The following is a 13,414-nucleotide window of genomic DNA, read 5'->3' as shown; positions in this document are numbered from 1 at the left end:
GTAGCCAACTGCTGGCACGTCTCTGCATCCCCTAGCGGGGCAGGGGAGGAAGCAGCTCCACACGCTGCCGCTGCTGGGCCAGTGCTTGTGGGGGCAGACAGCGCACAGAGACACGTTCCCCTCCCCCCACGGGGTGTGCAAAGACGTGCCAGCAGCCAGCTGCTTCCTGGAGTGGCATGGAGCTGTGGCAGCCTGCCTGAGCCCTGCTGCGCCACCAGCTGGAATCCGCCTGTGGTACGCGCCTCCCAGCCATAGCCTGCACCTCGCACCCCCTCCTGAACCCCAGCCTCCTGCCCCAGGTCAGGATCCCCTCGTGCACCCAAACTCCCTCTCAGAAAGAAACTAATATCACAGCTGTTCTAAGGTAAGAAGTAGGCTATTTTGAATTAACTTAACTATATTCTACATACTTTAAGACTGAAATGTAACCACAGAACGGCTTTATGTTAATTAAAAGGCAAGTTTAGTATAGCACTAGTAGCCTCATGCCATAATTGTGATAATTTTGTTTTAAGTTAGGAAAATCTAATAGCCCTGGGCCCACAGGAGAGTTAAGCCGGCCCTGGCCATGGTGTAGAGGAAGCTTACAGTGTGAGCTGCCCATGCTATATACCTTTGTGTATACGCAAATGTGTGCGCGCACACAACTGCAGTTTCCAGGGTGATCAGTGCAGCTCTTTTGATGAAAACTAAAATAGAGGCGTTGAATGAGGAGAAAAGTTGGAGACTAGCAAAGAGGTCAAAACAGATAATTAACTGGCTTTACTTCTAGTTATAAACCCACTTTTAAGGATCAAATTCTGGACTTCTTACAGAGCCCAAAAACACCTGCGGACTACAAAAGGGGGGGTTGTCTGAAGAGAAATTCAGGAAAATCAGGAGGTAAACCTGATTGTTATTTTTATATTTTTATTTTTTACCCCGTTAAAAGATGTCTTTCCCAAAAGTTTCTCCCACCACTTATTTTTAATTAGTAAAAAAAAAAAAAAAATCTTTTTAAATCCCAGGAGGATTAAAATGGTCTCAGTACAAAGTATGTAAAATCCTCCACATGAGAAAATGGAGTTTCTAAATAATTTTCTTTTTTTATGAAGACATTACACATCTGTGCCCCTCTGATTTGCCTGCAACCAGACCATGGTTTCATCAGGATTATTTTCCCAGGCATCAGGAGTAGTAATAATAACTTTCCAGTGCCCATTCATTGTGCCCAGGAAGGGTGTCAGTCTGATATAGCAATTAAGTAGCACTGTGGTGCTGCAAAACATCCTCATTTTCTATATTATTTAAAGTCAACAGTCTTCAGCGACTAACATCCCATGCACATACAGGAAAGGGGAGTAAATCAAGATTTAATCACATCACTTTTGTGATATGTATAAAGAAACAATAAACAGCCTATGGTTGTACAATACCCAGGGGCTGCACAGAGGAAGCCATTTGCAGTGCATAACCGGTTCCTACAGTACCTAGGAGCTGTGCTACATAATTGTGAGTACCACCTACTGCAAGGATGGGCAAACTTTTTGGCCCAAGGGCCACATCTGGTTGGGGAAATTGCATGCAGGGTCATAAATGTAGGGCTGGGGCAGGGGGTTGGGGTACAGGAGGGAGGGAGTGCAGGATTTGGGAGGGGGTGTAGTGTGCAGGAAGGGACTCAGGGCTAGGGGTTGGGGCACAGGAGGGATGCGGAGTGTACGAGGGGGCTCAGGGCAAGGGGTTGGGGGGCAGGAGGGGTGCAGAGTGTGGGAAGGGCTCAGGGCAGGGAGTTGGGGTGCAGGGAGGGGTGTGGAGTGCAGGAAGGGGCTTGGGGTGCAGTAGGGGGTGTGGTGTATGGGAGGGGGCTCAGGACAGAGAGTTGAGATGCAGAGAGGGGTGTGGAGTGTGGGAGGGGGTTGGGGTGCAGAGTGCAGGAGGGGGCTCAAGGCCGGGGGTTAGGGGGATCAGGGCAGGGGGTTGTGGTGCAGGGTTCAGGGTGTGGGCTCCGACCTGGCGCCACTTACCTGGAGCGGCTCTGGGGTGGCAGCGGTGCACAGTGGGGCTAAGACAGGCTCCCTGCCTGCCTGACCTGGCCCCACGACCCACCGCACCACTCCTGGAAGTGGCCAGCACCACATCCCTGCAGCCCCTGGGGAAGAGGAGGGGCAGAGGGCTCTGTGCACTGCCCTCACCTGTGGGTACCTCCCCCGCAGCTCCCATTGGCCAGGAACAGGGAACCACGGCCAATGGAAGATTTGGGGGAGGTACCCACAGGTGACGGCAGGATGCAGAGCCCTCTGCCTCCCCCCGCATCTCCCAGGGGCTGCAGGAATGTGGTGCCGGCCGCTTCCAGCAGCAGCGCGGGGCCTGCGGCATCACAGGGGTGGCAATCCTATGGGCCGGATCCGAAGCCCTGATCCGAGTTTGTTCACCCCAGCCCGCAGGCCATAGTTTGTTCACCCCGACCTACTGCCACCTTATCTATTAACTACTTACAGATATAGAGCATTCCTATAACACCAGTCCTGCCACAGTTATATCAGTGGTCTTGTCTAGGCTAGGAAAAGGTCATGCTTAACTAGACTAGGCAGGATGTAACACCTTTAAATTGTGTTGGCTGGCTGTGGTCCAGCTACAGTTAATCATGACCATCTAATTCATTTTTAACATTGTTAGAATTGTCTGTTAGTGTTTACAGAATTCTTAGTTAAAAACGACTTTGCTACCATGTTTTTTAATGCTACTATTTTGCTAGTCTAGGTGTGGACAATGGGCATTTTACAACTTACTTCAATGGGAGTAGGATTGAGTCCATAGTATCTTGAAATTAAATAAGCATTGGTGAGAAACAGTTGGCTAGTCTATCCTGCATTTGATATGGGGAAGGACAGAGGAATGTGTCGCCAAACATACCTATAAACTCTGTACCTCTAAAAAGCAACGGGTCTGCTTTTTAGAGGGACAGAATGAAAACAGATAGATCTTTTGCTTAAAAAAAGCCAGTTGATGATGCATATTAGAGCTGGTCAAATAGTTATAAAGCAAACAAACCCTGATTTGTAAATATTTTTATGAGTCAAAGCCGTGAGTTCAATTTCTTGGGTCATGTTATTCATTATTGGTAAGGCTGCGGGTTTGTCACGGAGGTCACGGAAGTCACAGCTCAGGCAGCCCCTGCACCAGTTATTAGCCAAGTGGGGTTGCTGTTGCTGGGGCAGTCTCGGGCCACTGCACCCCTCCCCCCCACAGCAGCAACAGAGTTTGGGTATGGGAGGGGACGGGGGGTTGGGGCATGGAACCGGGTGAGGCAGGCTTTGGGCAGCACTTACTGTGGGGGGGCCCTCCCCGGAAGCAGTGACATCTCCCTCACTCAGCTGCTAGGTGGAGGCATGGCCAGACAGCTCTGCGGAACCCTGGCCAATGGGAGCTGTGGAGGCGGTGCCTGCCAGCAGAGGTGGCCATGCCTCCACCTAGCAGCTGAGTGAGGGCGATGTCGCTAATTCCAGGGAGCCCCACCAGGTAAGTGTCTCCCAGAACCCGCCTTTCCCCGTCCCATGCCCCAACTCCCTGCTCTCTCCCACACCCAAACTCTGCTGCTGGGGGTGGGAGGAGGTGCGGAGCCAGGTAGGGAGCCTGCTGGCCCCACTAAACACCGCCCCACCCCAGCACCAGCAGAGGTCCTGGGCTGTGTGCTGCCATTCCCTCCTTCCCCCAGTATCCAGGCCGCCCTTCCCCAGTCCCTCCTCCCTCCCAAGTTTTAGTCAGGGGTATATAGTAAAAGTCATGGACACGTCACAGGCCAGGAATTTTTGTTTACTGCCCATGACCTGTCCCTGACTTTTACTAAAAATACCCATGACTAAAATGTAGCCTTAATTATTGGTGATCATTCAGACAACCTCTGTGAATTGCTGAAAAGGTTTGCAAATCCTGCAAGCTTCAGAAATGTTTACACACCTGTAAATTCATGCTGGAAGGGCACAATGCCTTATTTTCCTATTTTAAAAGATTCGGTCAGCCAACCAAGAAACAGAAACAAGACCATGTGACTCAGGGTTTGTCTACACAGGGAGTTATTCCTAATTAACAACGTGTCTGGACACTCTTATTCTGGAAAATGTATCTCCCCACAGAGGACTTAATCAGGACCAATAGGTAGACAAATCCACACAGGAGTGAACAGTTGGGAAACAACACACAGCTTCAGAATTATTTGGGAAAATTATTTGGCAAATTATTCTTACACAAATGTTCAAAGAAAATCAGGATCCGTTTGCAAATGATTCACAAATGGGGGAAAGGAGGTGAAATATGTAATGCATATAATTCACAACAGATGGTTTACATCCACATCCACATAATGAATGGTGCAAGGCAGGTTTTTCCTCTCAAAGCAAAAGCTGTAACTATATAGCCACTTACGTACCTTTGGTGAAGGAATGTCTGGATTTCAGCCATGTCTCAGCATCCAAGCACAGAATTCTGTTGTTCCTCATTGGTGAGGACAGCACTACTTCTGTAATATCACACACCCAGCAATAATACTTAGCTTGGAGATTCAAAAAGCTGAAAATTGTAGTTGTTGCCCATAGCAAAAAAATAATAATGTGTTTGGTTGGTCAGTCTGTTTTAGAGCCAGTTTAGCCAGTGTGTCAGCTAGTATAGCATCCCACTGTAAGGCAGCTATTTCTTTTTCTGTTACCGGTTGATTATACCAATAAGGTTTCTTACTGCCACCTACTGAATGAATATTCCAAGTCAAAGGGAATTTAAAGTTCCATCCCTTGGTTCTCCAAAAAAACAAAAAGTCTTTCTGAAGAAAAGATGAAGGAAAGTAAAGATTGATTTCTAGCTACATTTAACATCTTCTTCTTTACTTCCTTTCATCTTTTATTCAAAAAGAGTTTTTGTCTTGTTTTGCAATGTCCCTTTCATAGTCTGAGTGCAAAAGCATCAGATGTGGTCAAGTAAATCACCAACCACATGCTGGCTGAATCTTCCACTAACATGTCTGTCTTCCCACAGAAAATAACCATGTACTGATCTGCTGAAAATGCCTTAATCTCTCCTAGTTCCTGAACTTTTTTATTGCACAATAAATCTTTAAATTGCAACCTCCCCACACCCTTATTTTCCTTCTGGCATTTTCTCTCTCACAAATAATAAATTAGATTCCTAGTACTGTAATAATTTTCTCTTTGCATATATTTATAGGGACCTTTCCACTTGATTTAACTTGCTGAAACATAGAAGGGAAAAGTTGAGGACCTAATTTTAATTTATTTGTTTTAAAAACGTTTTACAACTGTTACAGACCCTCATATGAATGAAAAAATAGAATGTGTCAGTCACAAAATTCCTCTCACATCAGTGGCTCCTAAATGCTTTAAATTTGAACCCCCTCTTCAGGAAAATTAAATCAGTTGTGCTCCAACTGCAGATTCATTGTCTGGTGTTAAAGTCAAAATGAGTGGACACACTGTATGATATATGTGGCACTTCTCAATATGATATTTCTTCTTTCTGAGGCCTGGTCTACACTACGAAACCACCTTGTGTTGACTTAGCTGTGCATATGTTCATGCTTAAATTTGTCTCCCACAGATGAAAGCATCCCATTATGGCAACAGACTAACACCACTTATCCAAGGAGCATTGCTCTTTGGTGAGGTACTGAGGTCAATGTAATGTGAGTGTAGACATGGTGTGACCTATGTTGACCCTACCAGTTCTCCAGCAGCTGTCCTACAATGCCCAGCGGTGACCGCTCTGGTCACAGTGGTGAACTTCACTGCCCAGAGGCCATGGGTACCGGACTCCCCCTTTAAAATTGTTGTGAATTTTTGGAATGCCTTTTCCTGATTGCCCAGCTTGGTGAGCACCTCCAGCAACCTCCCTTGGTGTGTGCTACTGCCCAGTCACCCATGTCAGCTTAGGGTGACGAGACATCCCGATATTATTGGGACTGTTCTGATATTAGGGGCTTTGTCATATATTGGAAACTATTCCCCTCTCCCACTCCCTGACAAAAGTGTGTCCTGATTTTTCACACTTGCTCTCTGGTCACCCTATGTCAGCTACATGCTCCAGACGTACTCCTTCCTGGAGTAGACAGGAGGTATTGGATCTCCTGGGCCTGTGGGGAAAAGAGGCTGTGCAGGCACAGCTATGCAGATGTCATAGAAACATCGACATTTATGAGCAGATTGCACAGGGGATGCAGGCAAAGGGGTACGACAGGAATCAGCAGCAGCCCAAACTCCTTCGACACTGCTGTTTCCATGGGCAGGGGGAGGAGATCCGCCAGCTCAGCACTGTGCTGTCTTGTGGCCACAGCAGGAGTAGAACAACCAGCTGGGAGGCAAAATGTTACTGAATGTGCTGGGAGCAGGGTGGGGCTTCACCCTCCCACCCCCACTTGCGGCGTCCCTGCTGGGAGGTCCAGCCATGCTGCAAGCCAGGACATGTTTGAGACTCCACCACAGTCCTGGCAGTTGAGCCTGGGCAAGCCCGATGCAGGGAAAAGAACCTCGGATAAGTATGTGATGCATGTCCAGTTACAACATTTCAATGTACCGATGGCACCCAACTGCAACGTAGCAGGACACAGCTATCAGCTTTTCATTAATTTACTCATACTAGACAAGATTGCAGTACAATGAAAAGAGGCAGAGAGAGTTATAATCAGCTTTTCATGCCCCTGTAGAGTTCAGCAGGAGTGGGACATGCAGAACAATTTGCTTACGTGCACAGGGATGTCCCTTCAGTCTTCCTGAGAGATCTTGATAAAACATACATGGAGGTACTCTGCAATTCTCTCCCAAAGGTTTCTAGGGAAAGCACATGCTGCATGCTCCTTGTTATTGTACAGGGTACCAGAACTCATGGGATGAGTGGCAAATACAGTATACTAATTATAAAGATACAGCAAGCACTGCAAAATGACTAGGTTCATTAACAAACAGTGTTATCATAAATATACACCAAGCACCATGCAGTCCTTAATAGCCTGGTGATAGGGTGTATTCCCTACACTGGCCCTGAGATGGTAAATTAGGCCAGGCAGGCCTAATTAACCAATTGAGCAGCAAGTAGGTGAGAGACACAGGCTACAAGGAGGCTACTACTTAGAAGCAGGCTCAGCTGGGCAGGAACAGGAGGAGACTGTATAAAGCCCAGGAGCTATGAGCACCAAAGGTGGGCTGTAGGGAAGGAGTCCACAGCTCCTCTCTGAGAGGAGCGAGCCAGAGCCAGATATGTAGGAAGAAGCCATGGGAAACTGCAGCAAGGACTCGGACAGTCCAGGCGTTGGCTGCATGTTGTAGGTCCCTTGGCTGGAACCCAGTGAAGAGTGTGGGCCTGGGTTCCCCTAGGAGCCACTGGGCAGTGGAACAGGGCATTAGAAACATCATCTAGGACAGCTGGTCTGGAAGGACTGTGATTTCCCCAGAAGGGAAAGAACTTAGTGACCTGGCTGGAGGGCCGAGCCATGAACTGGAGTCAGAGAGGCTGCGGACTGAGAGAAGAAGACAGGTAGAGAGACCACTGAGGTGGTGCAACACCTGGCAGAGCTAAACCCCAAGACAAGCAGGAGGAGGTGACATGAGTGGTATGGGGACCCCATCACAAGTCCCCCAGATGTAAGGGCCAGGTGGAGCACAGTCCACCACACTGCTTTCCTGTGGCTGATGGTGAAAGTGCTCTTTCAAAGCTTCCCTCAGTCACAGAGCTCCATGCTGAGCTCTTCTAATAGCCCTTGTGTCAGCCTGTTCAAACTTGGAAGCCAGCCATTCCCCCTCTACCTTCTTGGCAACCTTTGCCTCACAGATATTATGCAGGAAACAATGGGCAGCTATAATTATTGGGTTCTTTTTTTTTTTTTTTCCACTGAGATCCAATCTTATGAATAAACAATGCCAGCGTCCCTTTAATCTACATTCAGCTGTCAGTCTGCATCTGCTGAGCTAGTAGTTGAATCTTTCCTGGGTGCTGTCGACGTGGCTGACATACAGCTTCATGAGCCTGGGGAGCAAGGGCTGGGTCTTTCAGGATGGATCACTGCTGTCATTTCAACATCGCCAACATTGTAATCCACAATCTTGCAAAGAAAGTACCTGCTTGCAGCTTTCTGAACAGTCCTGTATTCTTAAAGATGTGTGTGTCTGGCACCTTCCCTGACCAGCCAACACTGATGTTGGTGAAGTGTCCTCGGTGATCCACCAGTGTTTGCATAACTATAGAAAGTAGCCCTTTCTGTTGATGTGTGGCCGTGTGGGCTGGTGCCAAAATAGGGATATGCATGTCATCTGTTGTTCCACTGCAGTTCAGGAACCTCATTGCTGCAAATCCAATGTGTCCTGTCCGTTGCCAAGAGTCACTGTCCTGTATAGCAGGAAACAATTAATGGTCTTGCACACTTGGAAGACAATGGCCGCCCCACTGTGGATTTGCAAACTGTCCAACTCATCCAAAATGATTTCCCACTGACAGGTAGCAATCTGGCATTGAAAGCTTCCATAGTATAGTCACCAGTCACTTCTCCACTGTCAGCTCTCATTCGGGTGTCCCTGCACTGGATGGGTGGAACAAGCTCAGCACACAGATCCAAGAATGTGGCCTTCCACATCCAAAAGTTCTGCAACCACTGCTCATTGTCCAAACCTGCATTGCGATGCGATCCCACCAGTCAGCGCTTGTTTCTCAGGCCCAGAAGGGGAGCTTCATCATCTACAGCTACTCTATGAACACCGCCAACAACCTTGAATTGGTTTTCGCTATGTTGCACAGCAATCTGTCCTCCATGAAATTGTCATGTTCCCTACTACTGTGGTTCTTCTTGCAGCCCTGCAAATACCAGAGGATTATGTGTCCTGTGTTTGCACTGCTCATGACAATGGTGCAGAGCTGTGCGTGCTCCATGATTCCATCAGCGATGGCAGTCCAGTGTCAAGTCCTGCATCGGTAAATGAAAAACAAAAAGTGAACACATAACATCAGTAGTGAAAACTAAACTCAGTTAATAAAGTCCTGCTTTAACAATCCAAGGTATTGTCAGTAACACATATAAGGAAATAATTGCAATTATATAAACAGTATAAGGACAAATTCTTTACTGTCTTCCATCCTGTGCCATCCATGGACATAAGTGGGGATGAATGGGATATAAATCAGGGCAGAATTGGGCATGTGATTTTTTTGACCTAACATTGTTACTTTATTCGCAGACTATTATCTACAGATGACTTCTTCTTCTTCTTTTTTTTTTTTGTTTTACAACGCTACCAAAACAAAACATTACACTGCACACACACAGTTGTAGGGGAGAGAATGAACCATATGTGACAGATATTTGTCATGTTGCTTAGTGCACTACTATAAAGCAGTTGGATACTATGGGGATGAGGGTGGTACAAGAATTAATAGAGACTAACAGAATGACTTCAGTTCCAACACAAAAATTTCCCTTAGGATCCATTAAGGTTGTATCAGAAATGGAGGAATGTCACTAGAAATCATGGAAATGTTTCTGAGACTGCCTTTCATAGTACCATATCTGGAAAAAGACTGAAATAACTTCTACTGAAACCTGGCTCTTTGTTATCCTTTCTAGACCATGCCGTCTGTAAATTTGAATTAGCACATGAAGAAATTAGCATATCACTCTAATTTGAGGGGGGGGCAACTGTTTTACGTGCACAAGTGCAGTACAAAGTAACAGCTGCTGCTTGGGCAAGTTATCCATTCCCCAGCTCACATGCTAACAATATTATGAATGGGCAAATTAACACAATAGTCTTCAAATACCAGAGCAGGATAATTGGGTGGATGCATGAGCACTTTGTTTCAAAGACTCATCTTGTTGAATCTTTTGTGTTTGCCTCACTCAAAGGCGCTGAGGCCTAAACGGCTTCTCCATGGTGAGGTGGTAGACTGGGGCTGAAATTAGCCTGTGTTGAAATGTTAGCACAGCAATGTAAGTGAACAAGGACATGGTTTGTGTTGCTGCTTGTCCTGCAAATGTGGAAGAAATGTTTAAAGACAGAGTTTTATGACACTTCCTAACTATCTTAACTAAGGCCCTCTTTCCATGCAGGCTTTTTCAAGCTTGGTGAGTCATACAGCATGGGGGGGGTGAGAAGGGGAGCAGAATGGTGTAAGATCCAGCTATGCTGGGTTTAAACCATCTGGTGTCTCCCCTATGCTAGAAGAAGCACCAGCTGGGGCTTTCTAGCTGCTTTCCAGCCCCTTGAGTGGCACAAAGAAGCTAGATCGTAGCTGAGAATCTGGCCCTGTATTTCTGGGTACCATGTGAAGCCAGAAGAGGCATAATACACTATTGAACAAAACTGACTCTTTTCTTTTATTCTTTTATTTTCTTTTAAAATTTAAAAGTGAATAAGTGTCCAATCCTGCATAGTGCTGAGTGCCCTCAACTCCTATGGAAGTCAATGGGAGCAGAGGGCATTCAGTAATTTACAGGATTGAAACCTACAACTCTAAAGCACACAACACAAATAATTCAATTAAAATGGCAGCTTTGAGGAGTCCCCTGTTTACCATAGAACTATGGGCCATATTATTGCACTGGTTTTTCTGCAGAGCGCCCCACTGAAGTGAATTAGAAAACTATGGCAAGATCTAGTCCGGGAAGATTACTGTTTATAAGAATGATGCTAAAGAGTCACCCTGCTGAACAGGTTAATTTAAGAATGCAGCAAATCCTCTCACTGCAAACCATTTCATTTGTAAGTAACATGATGAAATTAAATGCTGTGCTGCAAGAAAAGGGGTTCAGCCCTTGTGTATGTTAGGTATGACTCTGCAGTGTGATAAACGACCAAGCTTTATTGAGAAAATAGTAAGAAAAAAAATGAAATGTGTATCATCTGTTCCGCATTTGACTTTACACATGAAAGCTATTTGGTCTGGTTTACTGCCAAATCCTCTAGTTTGAAAGATCATCAGATGTGGGGAAGGATGTCAAAATTCCTTAGGCTAGATTCCTAGAATTTTCTCCTAGTTTATTTTATGATGAGTTCTAACAGCTCAACCCGCTCCCTGCAGACAGACAGACACCCACCCACCCACCCTCATGGCTCCATTTTGTTGCAGTTTTTAAGCTGTCCTGTTTCCAGTCAATTGTAATAAGATTTATGGAGTGGACATTGTTAACACTCAACAGCTGTTGTGCTGGATTACTTAAACTTGCATATATTTTTTTAAAAGTCTAGGGGCCACCAAACGAAATTAATGGGCAGCAGGTTTAAAACAAATAAAAGGAAGTTCTTCTTCACTCAGCGCACAGTCAACCTGTGGAACTCCTTGCCTGAGGAGGTTGTGAAGGCTAGGACTATAATAGGGTTTAAAAGAGAACTAGATAAATTCATGGAGGTTAAGTCCATTAATGGCTATTAGCCAGGTGGGTAAGGAATGGTGTCCCTAGCCTCTGTTTGTCAGAGGGTGGAGATGGATGGCTGGAGAGAGATACTTGATCATTACCTGTTAGGTTCACTCCCTCTGGGGCACCTGGCATTGGCCACTGTCAGCAGACAGGATACTGGGCTGGGTGGACCTTTGGTCTGACCCATTATGGTCATTCTTACGTTCTTATGTAAAGTCACTATTTAAATGTCCTGAAAGTCAAAAAAGGAAGTGCAAAACCCTGGACAATCCATTTAATATGGCACTGTAGGTGTTATGTATAATGAAATGTCATTGCAACAATTTGGAGTGAAGCTTCCAGCATTCCTGTCTGTGCTTTGTCTGTTCTATGGATCATTAGAGGAGTTCAGGCTCCAGTGTGCTGCCATTAAAATAACTAAATTAAAAAGGTTAATAATAAAAGTCACTGTGATAATTTCTCAACCTTACTGAGTACTTTATTCTTTCACCCCTTAGTTGTATGTCATCAGAAAAAACCTTTGGCCTCGTCTTTCCCTATGTTACACCATCAAAGAGAGATTGATGTGCAGAGTTGAAAGTCCAGTGATTTGTGTATGTCTTTGTCTCTTGGTTAGCTGATAAGATCCCCGTCTTGCTAACTTGGCCACTTAACTACTTACTGTTTCGCTATCCAGGACCGGCTCTAGGCACCAGCAAAGCAAGCACATGCCTGGGGCGGCACATTTCCAGCCGCGACATTCCGTCCATCCTTTTTTTTCCCCTGGCCCTGTTCAGTCAACCAATGAGCCCCTGCGTGGGGTGGGATGGCGGGCTCAGCACGGGGGCCCCAGCCTGGGGGTCCCAGCCCGGGGGCAGTCCCTGCCCTGGCTCCCCGTAGCCGGGGGACTGGGGCGATGTGGCTCCTCCCCGCCCCGCCCACCTCTGCTGCATGTATCACAAGCTGCGGAGGAGCCGGAGCCGAGCGGAGCGGAGCCCGGGATCGGGGCAGGAGCTGCGGCCAGTAAGGGATCCGCTGCCCTAGGCGGCTCAGCACTGGGCAGGCTCCCCTGGTCCGCCCCCCTTCCCCGTGGCTGACCTGCCTCCCAACCACTCTGTCAGTTACTGTCCCCTCTGCTGGGGTGGGGCCGGGTCTGAGATCGGGCTGGGGGCCCACAGGCGGGATGTACAGCCCCGAGCATTTCACTCCAAACACTGCGATAGCATTATACATTCTTTTAACAGTACTAGTATCTTTGGCTTCTGGTGAGCGCAGTTTCTCAAAACTGAAATTACTAAAAAATTATTTGAGGTCCACCAGTCTCAAAATCGTTTGTCAGGACTCACATTAATTTCAATTGAAAGTAGATTTCACTGAATTATTAAAAGACTATGCAAGTATAAAAACCAGAAAAATTCAGTTCATATACATTCTTTTAATTTATGAGAAACTGGGTGCACCGGAAGATACTAACGTTTTTCATCACAGTGTATAGTTGAACCCAAATTGTTTGTAATTGTGATTTTGTTAAAATTAAATGAGTACACTAATAGGAAATTGTTTTATTTCACTAACTACAAATTTTCTGTTTTCATTTTTTAGAAATTTTAAACAGTCAAAACAAAACAAAAAAACATTGCAAAGTGCAAACGTGTAAAAGCCAAAAAAAAAGGAGAGGTGGCCAAAATTTTTTTTGCTTGGGGTGGCAAAAAACCTAGAGCTGGCCCTGTCACTATCAATCAGTATCTGGGAGTAGATCATCCTGTCCATGGAAAAACACAGGTAAGGGGCCCAGAGGGAGGAAAATTCAAAAGCCCTAGTTGAGTAGTTCCCAGATTATTCTGAGAGGACATGGTTAATCCAGCTCTCCTCTCAGTTGAAATAAGTGAAGATTTAGCACTGCCAAATTTGCAGATCTCCCAAGATCTACTAGAAGTTAGGGCCATTTGTGTAGAGGCCCTGTGCATTTACACTGGTTCTGCAGCCTCTCAGGACCTTTCTGGGCCAGGAACAGAGCCATAGCCAGCCCAGCAGCCACGGCAGGGGAGGGCCAGA

Source organism: Lepidochelys kempii, chromosome 10 (genome assembly GCF_965140265.1).
Source record: "Lepidochelys kempii isolate rLepKem1 chromosome 10, rLepKem1.hap2, whole genome shotgun sequence".
Taxonomy (NCBI): Eukaryota; Metazoa; Chordata; order Testudines; family Cheloniidae; genus Lepidochelys; species Lepidochelys kempii.
This window is presented reverse-complemented; position numbering follows the sequence as displayed.